The sequence below is a fragment of the Bidens hawaiensis genome, unplaced genomic scaffold (genome assembly GCF_021521415.1).
Source record: "Bidens hawaiensis isolate Kalapana, Puna unplaced genomic scaffold, B.hawaiensis_p1.1 tig00030512_1, whole genome shotgun sequence".
In the NCBI taxonomy this organism is placed as follows: Eukaryota; Viridiplantae; Streptophyta; class Magnoliopsida; order Asterales; family Asteraceae; genus Bidens; species Bidens hawaiensis.
In genome coordinates, this window is record NW_027495085.1 from 23,432 (window position 1) to 38,351 (window position 14,920).

At 38.1% G+C, this 14,920-nt stretch overlaps 1 pseudogene across 1 annotated transcript in view; it reads right to left on the reverse strand.

The window, feature by feature from the left end:
* The window catches only part of LOC143580523 (protein S-acyltransferase 24-like), a 29,161-nt pseudogene extending 18,448 nt beyond the window's left edge, over positions 1-10,713 (reverse strand). The window contains exon 1 of the transcript XR_013143671.1: positions 10,641-10,713. The product of XR_013143671.1 is annotated as a protein S-acyltransferase 24-like (transcript). The remainder of the gene's footprint in view (positions 1-10,640) is intronic.
* Positions 10,714-14,920: the final 4,207 nt, after the last annotated feature.

The window sequence follows — 14,920 nt, forward strand, 5'->3', positions numbered from 1 at the left end:
ATGCAAGAAACATGTATGGATGTGTAAGTAAAATCACTTCCACACATCTTTCTCTCATACACACACAAGAGTTCTCTCTCTTTCTCTCTTCCTTCTCTCGGCCGAAAAAAAACAAGGGAAGAACAAGAAGAGTTCAAGCTAGTGTAAGATCCCTAGCAACTTGATGTTTGTTGATTAGCTTGTCGGGTATACAAGCTTGAGGATTCCTCCTTTGGATTCTAATCCATTCAACTCATTCATCCCTCTCATTCTCGTTCTTGAAAGGTATGTTTGTTTAACACCCTATGGTTGTGTTCTTGATAGCTTGATAATCGTATATGGATCCTGGATTGGATTATACATAAACGGGTTTATGTGTTTGGTAAAAACAAGATTTAAATCTAATATCTTCCGCTGCGTTTTCCTTAATAAATGGTTATTTTGGACTCTGATAATCTTGCTAAAACCCAACATGTAAAGCCCCGGTCCCGGTGCCCTACTTCGGCGTTAGATTAACTAATAAACACAGTTTTATTTATTAGAGTTAATTAAAACTTTCACGGAATAATAATTAAAGTCAACCATTCATTACAGACATTCATAACTTATCTTTTAAACAAAACATAAAATATAAAACATCATGACAAATCTTCAGATGTCAGCTTCCTCAGTTCCTGCCATGTGTCTCCCTCAAGCTAGCTGCTTCTGTCTATATACCTGCGTGCATACTAAAAGTCACTTACGCTAAGTGAGTTCGAGTTAATAAGGTGTAACATCCCAAAATTTCAAGTAATAATAATATTTTATATTTTTTCTTATGATAAACGAGTTTACTAGAATCGACAAAGAAATAATAAAATATTAAGGGGAGATAAGTAGGCTAATTAAAGGGAATTAAGCATGGACCAAAAAGGAAAGATGGGCTTTAGGTCCATGGGATTAAGGGAGTATAAATACCTCTTAAACCCTAAATATTTCCATTTCCATCCATCTTATCCATATTATTCCTTTCACACTCAAAACACACACACATAAACACTCCCATTTCGGCCGCGAGAGAAAAAACGAGATCCAAGGCCAAAACCATGCCGAACATCGATAGATAGTGATTGATCAAGCTAGATACAAGATCATCGTTGAACATCAAGCAAAACCGTAACCTAAGAACACAAAGAGGTATGTTCTTGATCTTAAAGTTTATGTTTTTGTGAACGGTTAGCCTTAAAACTTAAACATAAAATAGATCGGGTCTAAATAAATCATAAAGTTTCAAACTTGATGACTAAAACGGACTTAACGAATTTATGATTATGAACGGTTCATCAAGAAAACCCTAGATCTAGCTTAAAGAACATTTTTATGATTAAAGGTTCAAGCTTTGCGAATAAAACGAGTTAGACCTTGAAGTCGTGGGGTTAATGGGTGTTAAACAGTTAGGAATGGTGGTGATAGGTGGTTAAAAGAGCAATTTTGAACCGTTAGCCGTTATAGAATGGATTTAAAGATAAGAATCTGAGCTGAAAGCATCAGGCAAGGGTTCTCGGTGACCTGAGCCTCCGTCTGGGGTTCTCGGTCAACGAGAGAACTCGGTCAATATGGGTTCTCGGTGACCAGGTTCTCGGTCAACCCATGTTCTCGGCCAAGTTTGGGATCTCGGTCAAACCTGGGATCTCGGTCAAACAGGGGATCTCGGTCAACATAGGTTCTCTGCCAAGGGTTCTCGGCTGGACCAGTTCTGTTGGGCCTGAACCTAGTTGGGCCTAGATGCTTTAATGGACTGTTGGGTCTGACTTGACTAAATCCACGAGCTTAAGCCCACAACCCATCTAAATAAAACAAGCCCAACTTTGGGAGTGTGTTGGTTAATTAAAACACCAACTTAAATAATTATATGATTAATTAACAAATGCATATCTAACAATTAGCCATGCACAATTAAGGAAGGGGATAACAATTTACGGTGAACGCAACAGGATCCAGGTGTGTTTCTAGCCTCATTTCCTTGTTATGTTTTCGGGGCTGTGTTTATACTCGATGTGATTGTTAATACACTTATCCTAAGTGATAAGTGCATGTCTTACGTGATTATGTGAAAGATATGAATGATTGCTTGACGGTACGTGAACTATCTTCGGATATTGCACGTACTGTCAGGTTGTAATGTTATGTATAATGTAAGTATAATATGTATGCACATATGTTTGTATGTAAAATGATGTATGTTGTATGGTAACTAAGAGGGAATCGAACCCTACTACTATTCGAGAAAGAGGGAACCGAACCTTACTAATATTCAAGGAAGGAGGGAACCGGGCCCTAATAATACTCGAGGAAGGAGGGAACCGGGCCCTAATAATACTCGTGGAAGGAGGGAACTGGGCCCTAATAATACTCGAGGTAAGAGGAAACCGAACCCTAATAATATTCGAGGAAAGAGGGAACCGGACCCTAATAATACTCGAGGAAGTAGGGCATAATGCTCTTTATAACGTAAGATATGAATGTAAGTAAGTATGAATGAAAGTATGAAAGTATGAATGAAAGTATGTAAGTATGAATGTATTATATGATGTATGATTAACTAGAACTCACTTAGCGAAGCTGACTTTTAGTATGTACGCAGGTGAGTAGGATGAGGCAGCTCGCTTGAGGGGAATGCGCGACATTGAATAAGAGGCTGGCATCGGAAGATTCAAGACGTGTTATATTTAATTACTTAGTTTTTGGAAAGACAAGTTGTTTGTTTAAGACAAGTTTTGGATTGTTATGAAATGTTTAATGAAAGTTTTTATGTTCTGCGAATGTTTTTAATAACTTTGACGATTAGAACTATGTTAATGAGTAAATCCAACGTTCAAATGTGAGGTACCATTTACGGGGCCTTACAAGTTGGTATCAGAGCAAAGTTCGAGAGATTTAAGCATCCTACATGCTTAGACTCGAACATAGAATGGGATTTAAGTAAGAAAAGAAAGAAGATGCTAGTTCAAGAATGCCACGTGTCACTCAAGCAAGCCCAGTAAAGGTAAAGGTATGATTGAATAATTGTGTAATATTAGAGATAAGATTAACTGATTTCCTTGTTTGATTAACTGTTTAAAGTAGAACCAACACAAATAGACTCAAAAAGGGAAGTGTATAGGACACGGGAAGTAACGTGATCAGCTAATCACAGCTAGCCACTGTTATTACCTGTTAGCCTTACTATCCTTGTACGAGATAGTTCATTGAGTGATGACGTTTGTGTTTTCCCTTTTAGAATACAATGGCTAAAACGGAAGGAAATGTGGGAACTGGAGGAATTGTGAGGGCTGGAGGTCGTACCGGACGTCGTGGCAGGCCTTGTCACGCCCAACAACCTTTGGTTGAGACAGCCTCCAACACCGGAGATGAAGGAAGCACAGCTGGAAGAGACCCGAACAACAACGAAGGGGTTCAACTGGATCCCGCAATTCAAGTAGCTATTTTCAAGATGTAGCTACTACTGTGAAGAATATGACTCCTGGAGGGTCTGCCGGAAGCCGTGAAAGAACTGCTGAAGGAGCGGGTGGTGATGGTAGGAGATATGAGGAAGGAGAGAGGGAGGCCTCAAGTGGGGATAATTTGGTGAAGGTCTATGGCAGGAAAAGAGGCCGAGGTGGGTGCAACTATAAGTCCTTCAAGGGATGCGACCCGCTTAAGCTGACTGGTTTGGGAGACGCAATCGCTACTCTCCAATGGATAACCACTATGGACAATGTTATCCGTATTAGCGAGTGCCATCTGGATCAAGCTGTCGCTTATGCCACCCAATCGCTTGGTAATGAGGCGATGTACTGGTGGGAATCGATTGAGCAGAGGAAGAGTCAAGAGGAAATCAAGGCTATGAAGTGGGAGGATATGAAAGAACTGGTTATGAAGAAATTATGTGCAGACACCGAGGTTGAGAGGGCGGAGATGAAGTTTCTGAACTTGAAAGCTAGGACGATGACACATCGTGAGTACACCACCGAGTTCAACCGAATGTCTAGGTTGGTGCCCGATATGGTCAACACTGAAGCTAAAAGAATCAAGTGCTACGTGAGGGGATTGCCACAGAAAGTCTGCATACTAGTCAGGGCAAATAAACCTGCTACTTTTGACTCTGCTGTCGAACTTGCAGAGATGGTTCATGAGGACCTGACTGTGGATGATGTTGTTGTGGAGGAGAAGAAGGATAAAAAGTGGGTCGCTCTTGTTAAACGGCCCTGTACTCAGTTGTGGAACTCCAAAGACAAGAAACAGAAGGTGTGGGAGAGGAAGTCGTGTAAGACTTGCGGTAAGATGCACGGTGGAGAGTATAGGTGGGGTACTAGTTCCGATACGTGCCATAAGTGCGGGAAAATGTGTGCTGGGGAGTGTAGGTCAGGTCTAATGTCTGCTATAAATGTGGAAAGATAGGTCATTATGCTCAGGAGTGCAGTGCTAAGCCTGCTTGTTACAAGTGCGGTAAAACAGGTCACTTTGCTAGAGAGTGTACCGATGGTGGGGCTGGAGGAAGTGGAAAGAAAGATGCCGAACCAACGAGACCTAAGACCAGAGCTTACATGCTGACCCAAGAGCAAGCCAAGAAAATCCCAGATGTCGTCACAGATTCGTTTCTAGTAAACAGTATTTCCGCTTTAGTATTATTTAATTCGGGTGCGAACAAAAGTTTCGTAGCCATGCCTTTTAGTAAATTAGCTAAAATGAACTGTTTCCAAGTGTCTGAAAATTTTATAGTAGAAACCGCTAGTGACACTTCGGTTAAAATAATGAGAATGGTTAAGGACTGTAAGATAGAGCTAGAGGGATATGAGTTCCCTGTCACCTTGTACGTAATGACCTTAGAAGGGTTCGATGTGGTTTTGGGAATGGATTGGTTGTCTGAGTATGAAGCTCAGATTGTGTGTAAGAGTAGGATAATAAGGTTAAAGTCCTTGGATGGCAGTGCGGTGACGGTTTATGGTGATAAGGAAAGTTCTGGGCTTAATGTCATTTCAATGATAAAAGCCGAGGGATTGTTAAGGCGAGGGTGCGGTGCCTACCTGGCGTATGTTGTCAACGCTACGGCCGAGACGAAGGAAATGAAAGATGTTCCTGTCGTGTGCGACTACCCAGAAGTTTTCCCTGAGGATCTCCCGAGGTTTCTACCGGAGCGAGAGATAGAATTCCAGATAGATTTAATACCAGGAGCCCAGCCCGTCGCAAAAGCGCCTTACCGTGTAGCACCGTCCGAAATGAAAGAATTGATGTCTCAACAACAAGAACTCCTCGACAAAGGTTTCATAAGACCAAGTGTTTCCCCTTGGGGTGCACCGGTGTTGTTCGTGAAGAAGAAGGATGGAAGTATGAGGATGTGCATAGACTATCGTGAGTTTAACAAGCTTACGGTAAAGAATAGATATCCTTTGCCATGGACTGATGATCTGTTTGACCAACTGCAAGGTTCAAGTTGGTTCTCACGAATAGATCTCAGATCAGGCTATCATCAATTGAAAGTGAAAGAGGCAGACATCCCAAAAACAGCGTTTCGGACGCGGTATGGACACTACGAGTTCCTCGTGATGTCATTTGGTCTAACAAATGATCCCGCTGCATTTATAGACATGATGAACAGGGTGTGTCGGCCTATGTTGGATAAGTCGGTAATCGTCTTTATCGACGATATATTGATTTATTCTAGAAGCGAGTCTGATCATGCAGAGCATTTGAAGGAAGTGTTGGAAACTCTGAAGAAAGACAAATTGTATGCTAAATTTTCGAAATGCGCGTTCTGGTTAAGAGAAGTGCAATTCCTAGGTCACGTGATAAATTCTGAAGGGATTACCATGGACCCAGCTAAAATTGAAGCTATAACGAACTGGAAGACTCCACAAAATCCGACTGACATACGAAGCTTCTTAGGGTTAGCTGGCTACTATAAGAGATTCATCGAAGGTTTCTCCAAGATAGCCGCACCGTTGACTGGTATGACCCGAAAGACAGTAGTATTCAGTTGGGGAATGTTCCAAGAAGAAGCTTTTGAGGATTTAAAGAAGAGACTCACGCAAGCTCCAATCCTAGCTTTACCCGATGGTGATGAGGATTTGGTTGTTTGTACTGATATTTCGTATCGTGGGTTAGGCTGCGTGTTGATGCAGTGAGGGAAAGTGATAGCATATGCGTTAAGACAGTTGAAAGTTCACAAGAGTACTTATCCAACGCATGATTTAGAACTAGCATCCGTTGTGCACGCTCTTAAGATTTGGAGACACTACTTGTATGGTACTAAGTGTGCCATCTACACCGATCATAAGAGTTTGAAGTATTTTTTCGAGCAGAAGGAACTGAATATTAGACAGAGGAGATGGTTGGAGTTGATAAAGGATTACGACTACGACATCAAGTACTATCCTAGTAAAGCTAATGTGGTCGCTGACACACTAAGTCGTAAGAATGAGGAAGTCATTGCTACAGTGAAGTCGTACCAGCTGATTATGAATTCAAGCCTTTTTGAGGAAATCATTAAAGTACAGTCAGAGGTGTTAGTAGATGAAGGGTTAGTGAAGAAAGAGAGGGTTTACGGCCAGAAAGATGAGTTGATGGAAAACACTCATGGCGTTAAGACTAGATTTGACCGTATGTGGATTCCACGCCATGGAGATCTTAGAGGTCGAATCTTAGATGAAGCTCATAAGTCAAGATACTCGATTCATCCTGGAGCTACAAAGATGTACCAAGATTTGAAAAGAGACTAATGGTGGCCAGGAATGAAAAACGATGTAGTGGATTATGTTAGTAGTGCTTAACTTGCTTACAAGTCAAAGCCGAACATCAGAAGCCTTATGGAAAAATGCAACCTCTTGAGATACCTGAATGGAAATGGGAACACATCACCATGGATTTCATAACTAAGCTATCCCGTACAGCTAAGCATCATGATACCATCTGGGTGATTGTTGACCGTTTGACCAAAAGTGCTCACTTTCTGCCTATACGAGAGGCTATCTCGTCAGAAATGTTAGCAAGTTTGTTCATCAAAGAGGTTGTGTCCAAGCATGGAGTGTCGTTATCGATCGTGTCTGATAGGGATACTCGGTTTACTTCGAGGTTTTGGAAGAAGTTTCATGAAGCTATGGGAATGAGATTAAACATCAGTACGGCATATCATCCTCAAACAGACGGACAGTCTGAATGGACGATCCAAACACTTGAGGATATGCTACGTGCTTGTGTTTTAGACTTTGGTGGAAGTTGGGATGATCATCTGTATCTGGTAGAGTTCTCCTATAACAACAGTTACCATTCAAGTATTGGTATGCCACCGTTTGAAATGCTTTATGGTAGACGATGTAGAACCCCGATATATTGGGCAGAGATTGGACAGAAAGAAATGGGAAGCCTAGAAGTGGTTCAAGAAACGTCTTCAAAGTTCGATCAGGATAAGACTAGAATGAAAGCTGCACAAGACAGACAGAAGTCGTATGCTGATAAGCGGCGACGACCGATTGAGTTTAAAGTTGACGACAATGTGATGCTCAAGGTCTCGCCTTGGAAAGGAATCATTCGATTCCGAAAAAGATGAAAGTTGAGTCCAAGGTACATTGGACCGTTTAAGATTTTAGATCGTGTGGATGAAGTAGCTTATAAGCTGAATTCGCCCGAGGGGCTAGAAGGAATTCATTCAACCTTCCATGTTTCCCATCTGAGAAAGTGTCTGGCTGATGACACGTCGCACGTGCCATTGATGGACATTGAGGTTGATGAACAATTGAACTACATTGAGTAACCGATAAATATAGTTAATCGCAAGGAGAAGCAACTTCGTCATAAGGTTATACCCTTAGTGAAAGTGATATGCAAACACCGCAAGGGACCGGATGCCACTAGGGAATTCGAGGAAGAGATGCGCAAGTTTTACTCTAATATGTTCATGTAATAGTTAGGTTTCGGGGACGAAACCTCTTTAAGAAGGGAAGACTTGTAACATCCCAAAATTTCAAGTAATAATAATATTTTATATTATTTATTATGATAAATGAGTTTACTTAAATTGGCAAAGAAATAATAAAATATTATAGGGAAGATAAGTAGGCTAATTAAAGGGAATTAAGCATGGACCAAAAAGGAAAGATGGGCTTTAGGTCCATGGGCTTAAGGGAGTATAAATACCCCTTAAACCCTATATCTTTCCATTTCCATCCATCTTATCCATATTATTCCTTTCACACTCAAAACACACACACATAAACACTCCCATTTCGGCCGCGAGAGAGAAAATGAGATCCAAGGCCAAAACCAAGCCGAACATCGATAGATAGTGATTGATCAAGCTAGATACAAGATCATCGTTGAACATCAAGCAAAACCGTAACCTAAGAACACAAAGAGGTATATTCTTGATCTTAAAGTTTATGTTTTTGTGAACGGTTAGCCTTAAAACTTAAACATAAAATAGATCGGGTCTAAATAAATCATAAAGTTTCAAACTTGATGACTAAAACGGACTTAACGAATTTATGATTATGAACGGTTCATCAAGAAAACCCTAGATCTAGCTTAAAGAACATTTTTATGATTAAAGGTTCAAGCTTTGCGACTAAAACGAGTTAGACCTTGAAGTCGTGGGGTTAATGGGTGTTAAACAGTTAGGAATGGTGGTGATAGGTGGTTAAAAGAGCAATTTTGAACCGTTAGCCGTTATAGAATGGATTTAAAGATAAGAATCTGAGCTGAAAGCATCAGGCTAGGGTTCTCGGTGACCTGAGCCTCCGTCTGGGGTTCTCGGTCAACGCGAGAACTAGGTCAATATGGGTTCTCGATGACCAGGTTCTCGGTCAACCCATGTTCTCGGCCAAGTTTGGGATCTCGGTCAAACCTAGGATCTCGGTCAAACAGGGGATCTCGGTCACACCTGGGATCTCGGTCACACCTGAGATCTCGGTCAACATAGGTTCTGTGCCAAGGGTTCTCGGCTGGCCCAGTTATGTTGGGCCTTAACCTAGATGGGCCTAGATGCTTTAACGACAATTGGGTCTGACTTGACTAAATCCATGAGCTTTAAGCCTAAAACCCATCCAAATAAAACAAACCCAACTTAGGGAGTGTGTTGATTAATTAAAACACCAACTTAAATAATTATACTATTAATTAACAAATGCATATCTAACAGTTAGCCGTGCATAATTAAGGAAGGGGATAACAATTAACTGTGAATGCAACAGGATCCAGGTGAGTTTCTAGCCCCATTTCCTTGTTATATTTTCGGGGCTGTGTTTATACTCGATGTGATTGTTAATACACTTATCCTAAGTGATAAGTGTATGCCTTACGTGATTATGTGAAATATATGAATGATTGCTTGACGGTACGTGAACGATCTTCGGATATTGCACGTACTGTCAGGTTGTAATGTTATGTATAATGTAAGTATGATATGTATGCACATATGTATGTATGTAAAATGATGTATGGTTGTATGGTAACGAAAAGGGAATCGAACCCTACTAATATTCAAGAAAGAGGGAACCGAACTCTACTAATATTCGAGGAAGGAGGGAACCGGGCCCTAATAATACTCGAGGAAGGAGGGAACCGGGCCCTAGTAATACTCGAGGTAAGAGGGAACCGAACCCTAATAATATTCGAGGAAAGAGGGAACCGGGCCCTAATAATACTCGAGGAAGTAGGGCGTAATGCTCTCTATAACGTAAGATATGAATGTAAGTAAGTATGAATGAAAGTATGTAAGTATGAATGTTTTATATGATGTATGATTAACTAGAACTCACTCAGCGTAGCAGACTTTTAGTATGTACGCATGTGAGTAGGATGAGGCAGCTCACTTGAGGGGAACACGCGTCATTGAATAAGAGGCTGACCTCGGAAGACTCAAGACGTGTTATGTTTAATTACTTAGTTTTTGGAAAGACAAGTTGTTTGTTTAAGACAAGTTTTGGATTGTTATGAAATGTTTTATGAAAGTTTTTATGTTCCGCGAATGATTTTAATAACTCTAAAGATTAGAACTATGTTAATGAGTAAATCCAACGTCCAAATGTGAGGTACCGGTAACGGGGCCTTACATTAGGCAACATACAATGCATTCATATACTTACTCATTCGTATCCGAAGATACATATTACTTACTTGTTTATCTTTATTGTGTACATACATAAGTATATACTTTCTTTCTTTCTTTCTTTCATTCTTTACTTCTCTTATTCTTTTATATTATATTACTTACTTTACTTACTTACACGTTTTAAAAAGCATTTCACCCTACTTCCTCTAGTATTATTAGGGTTTGGTTCTCTTCTTCCTAGAGTATTATTAGGGCTCGGTTCCCTTCTTCCTCGAGTATTATTAGGGCCCGATTCTTTTTCTTCCATACAACCATACCACCTTTCTATATATTCATAATTATAACTTTTCATACATACTCTTGAGCTTTTCTATTGCATACATACATCATTCATATCATATATAAACAATCACACCTTCAAACTATCACCTGGCGGTACATGCAACATCCAAAGATCGTTAACACATCGTAAAGCATTCATTTATACATATATCATATAAGGCATACACTTACCACTTAAGGTAAGTGTATTAACTAATCACATCGAGTATGCACACAGCCCCGAAAACATAACAAGGAAATGGGGCTAGAAACTCACCTGCAAACGGTTTCTCTCTGAATTTACTGTTATCCCTTCTTGAGCTGTGCACGGCTAACTGTGTATCAATCATAGTATCAGTTAACTACTTCTAGATATACCATACTTCTAAGTTATTGTAACCCCTAGCTACGGGGGTCCAGGGGCAGCGCTCCTGGCAGCGGGGTTCTAGGGGCGGCAGCCCCTAACGGGGTCCATGTCAGCTTGGAAAAATTTTATTTTCATTAATAAGTCTTTACTAAAAACCTCATAAGAAAACCGAAGTTCAAATATTTAATCAATTCAAATCTTCATTTTAAACGTTACCATTCATTATTAATTATTTCATATTTCATACAAGTCAGTGTCTATCGTTTATGTACGTGTACATTGTTTATAGCTTGCTTATTCATAAAATCATTAATTCTGGCGTATAAGATTATTATGGGCGTATAAGCTGCTACGACGCGTAAGTCTTCTCCACGTATAAGTCATCCTTAGCGTATAAGTCTATCCCAACGTATAAGTGATATCCAACGTATAAGTTATACATATACATATATACATATACGGTGCTTGTATACATATACGCTATGTATATACATATACGTCATGCATACATATGCGTGGCTCACACTATACGCTGTCCAACCTTATGCGTTGTCTACTTACACGTTTCCTACTTATATGATGTTATACATATACGGCGTATATAATTATACGCGGTATACGTTCTGTTCAGCTCTTGTATACGCGTTTTTGGGGGTTTTTCTTCCATTCCGCCTCGTCAGCCACTGTTAACCACCATGGTTGATCGGGGATTGATCGTTTATAGTCTAGGTAGATTCGGGGTGTCTAGATCTGAGCTAAGATGGTCCTTAAGCTAGTTTTGGTTGATTAAACGCCCGAACAAAGCTAGATCTAGATCCAAACGACTCACTCGGCATCCCGGAGCTGCGGTGTCGGGTTCTAATATATTGATACAGCTGAGATAAATCATTTCTTACATTCAATTGGTCTCGGATCATTGAATATAGTAGAGTAGAGAGTGTTTGGCTTAAGTGTGTAGAATGGATGAAAATGGAAAGGATTAGGTTTTAAGGGGTATTTATACTCCCTTAAGCCCAGGTCCATCTTTCCTTTTTGGTCCATCTTTAATTCTATTTTAATTAGCCTACTTATCCTTCTAGCTTTATTATTTTATTATTTCTCTACTAACTCAAGTAAACTTTTTCCATCTTAATTAAATAATATATAAAATATTATTCTTAGAAATTTCGGGATGTTACAAACGCAATTGCCAGAAAAATGACAAAGACATACTAACCTTAAAACATATTCAAATAACAGTGATTATTCTAAGCAGGTATTCTTCTTTATAATACTTGAAAGTACTTGATTAAGAATGTTTAAATTTTGAATACTAATCTCATGTAATTAGTTAATATTATGGGAAGTTGTTGGAATATTTAACAAATCGATATATATATTTTAACAACTTATAGAAAGAAAAAGAAAGGAAGCAAGGATTTCAGATTTTATGAAAGCATGGTAAATTTCTTTTAACCGGATTAACTATATTTTTAAAAAATAATTAATGTGAATGTGGAATGTCTTTGAAATCTAATGAGAAACATGATTAAGTTAAAACTAATAAAAAACATAAACAAAAATAATATATATTTCTATTAAGTTACATTATAATTAAGATGTGAATCTTAAATAATTTTATAAATTTTAATAATAAATGTTATAACTGTAATTCTTTTTTATTTTTTTATATAACTTTATTATTTTAAATATAAAACACATTGAACACTTTAATTTTGTACTGACCAACAAGTAAAACTAAGATACCCCAGTTCATTGTATTTGTATAAAAATAAAATTAATAGTTAATATAATATTGAAATTATGTAAATAATTGATGAAAACAATATTCTAGATTTCAAGATCCTAAAAGATTTTTGAAAACGAAAATAGTGGAATGAGATTGAAACAAATTTTTTGGTATAACGTGTTGAATGTTTTTAGTTAAGTAATTTGTCTTATAAGGCATATTAAATTAAATATATTTAAATATATTAAAAAATTATTAATCAAGCCATAATATATATATTTTTGAAGCATTTCAGTCTGAGTTATAGAAGAAAATATTGAAAACTAAATATTGATCTTCTTATTGCTAAAACCATTTATACTAAACAAAAAAATCATATAAATAAATGACAAATGACTCGTATAGTAAATCATTATACATATGGATTATAATTATAATGTTAAAGATATATAAAAATAAGTATTCTCCATGTTTGAGATATTTATACAAAATGTTCGAAGAAAATTAAGAAAAATACATATTTTCCTGAGTTTAAATGCATAAGAGAAAATTTTAAATCCAAATTTGAATCCAGTTTTATATAAAAAAATTATGCACTGATGCTCGAATTCCAGTTTAAAAACAATTTGTAGTTTCCATACAAATCTGAATTCTTCAACAATGATGCACCTTTATTTTCTTTAATTTGCAATTACCTGTGAGTTTAAAATTTTATTCTAACAAACTTGCAACTTCAATTTTAAAATTTTCTCATTTTCTTATTTCACAATTAATGTTAATGAATGAATGTGTTAAGATTTTCATTTAATAAAAATTGAATTCATATATTGAAATGACTCAAAAGATAAGGACCATATATTGAAATTGATTGAAAAAAAAGGTAAGGATTGCTAAGAGATTGACAAGTGGCAAAATTGAGTAGTCTTTTATTAGAATAGATAGATATAAAGGATAAGTTTTTACAATAATGACATTCAAAAAGTACCTCAAAAAATCCTCTTTAGGCCTCCAATAATTGAACAGGCCTGACGGTGGTCAAATTTCATCTTACCAAACAAGACAGAAGAAGGAGAGTGTTGGATGTCAGTTTCATGGTTTATAACTGAGAAAGAAAGAGCCTATTTTGTGATATGCCAACAGTAGTCAGCAGAAGACGTATGTGTAACAGTAGACGGAGAGTGTAGATTGTGTTCACTAGGACTTGTGGGTTATATGCAAGTCTATAATATATTAAAAATAATTAATTATTACTAAAGTTATTGAGAAATTAGTTTTAAATGAATTTAACAAGAATAAACAATTGGTCAACGATAGACCGTTGTGTTGGCTTAACTGGTAAGAGCTAAACTTGATTGAAAGATGTGTTGGATATATGGATTGGTTCAGGTCAAGTTAACGCGGGCCGACCCGATTATGACCCGTGAGAGTTACACCGGGGATAACGAACATCAAGCCCGCTTAAATTAGTTAACCGGGCCAAACACAATTAAACAAGGTTTAATGGTGGATAAGGCTTTTAGTGTGGTGTTTGGGCTCAAAGCCCATTGGGTTTACTAGTAGATTAAACCATAATCTACTAGTTATGAATACCCATATATTATCATAATATGTTAACATACTTGCTCCACACTAAACCCTAGCCATCACCTCTCACCACCGCCGGCCGCCACTACCCCCGCCGGACCTCCGCCGCCGCCGGACACCAGTGCCACCACCGCCGCTGCTGCCGCGTTTCTGCTGTTGCTGTTGCTCCGCCGCTGCTCACCGGAACCACCGACGCCACCGGAATTCTCGGTTCGATCTTTTTGTGTCGCCTAGCATCGTTCTTTACTCCTCGGTGTCTCAATCGGTTATTCGTAACCGAGGTACATTTAATTACGGTCATTTACGTTTATGGTTGCTTGGTTGTTTAGATCTCGTACTCGTATTGATTGCTACCGGATCCTTGTTTTGGTTTCGTTATGGTGGTTACTCGTTATTCCGATGTGCTTGTTTATTTGTTAATATGATTAATATATATGAAACGAATATTAAAATCGGGTTTAAACCGTTAAACCGTTCTTGACCACCGTTGAAACCCAACAGTGGTATCAGAGCCGAGGTTTCAACGTACGAGTCGATTCCGGTCTTTTTACTGGATCTACATCATAAAATTTAATTGGTTCAAGTTTTTTTTATCTAGATATTATTTTGGGTAATTTTGGATTAGGTCAAAATTATGTTTATTTTATTTGACCAAAATATTACCCGATCTTATAGTTTTGAATATGTAAATCCGACCCCGACCTTTGTATGATTGGATGTTTGAGCTTGGTTTTTGGCCATTTGGATGGTTCAAAGTTGTATTCGGTTATATTTTATTTTATGGTTTTCCTTTGGCCATATGGATGGTTCAAAATTGTAATAGGAAGTATGTTAGTATTTTACATTTGTAATAAAGAAGACCCGAAGATAACCGAGG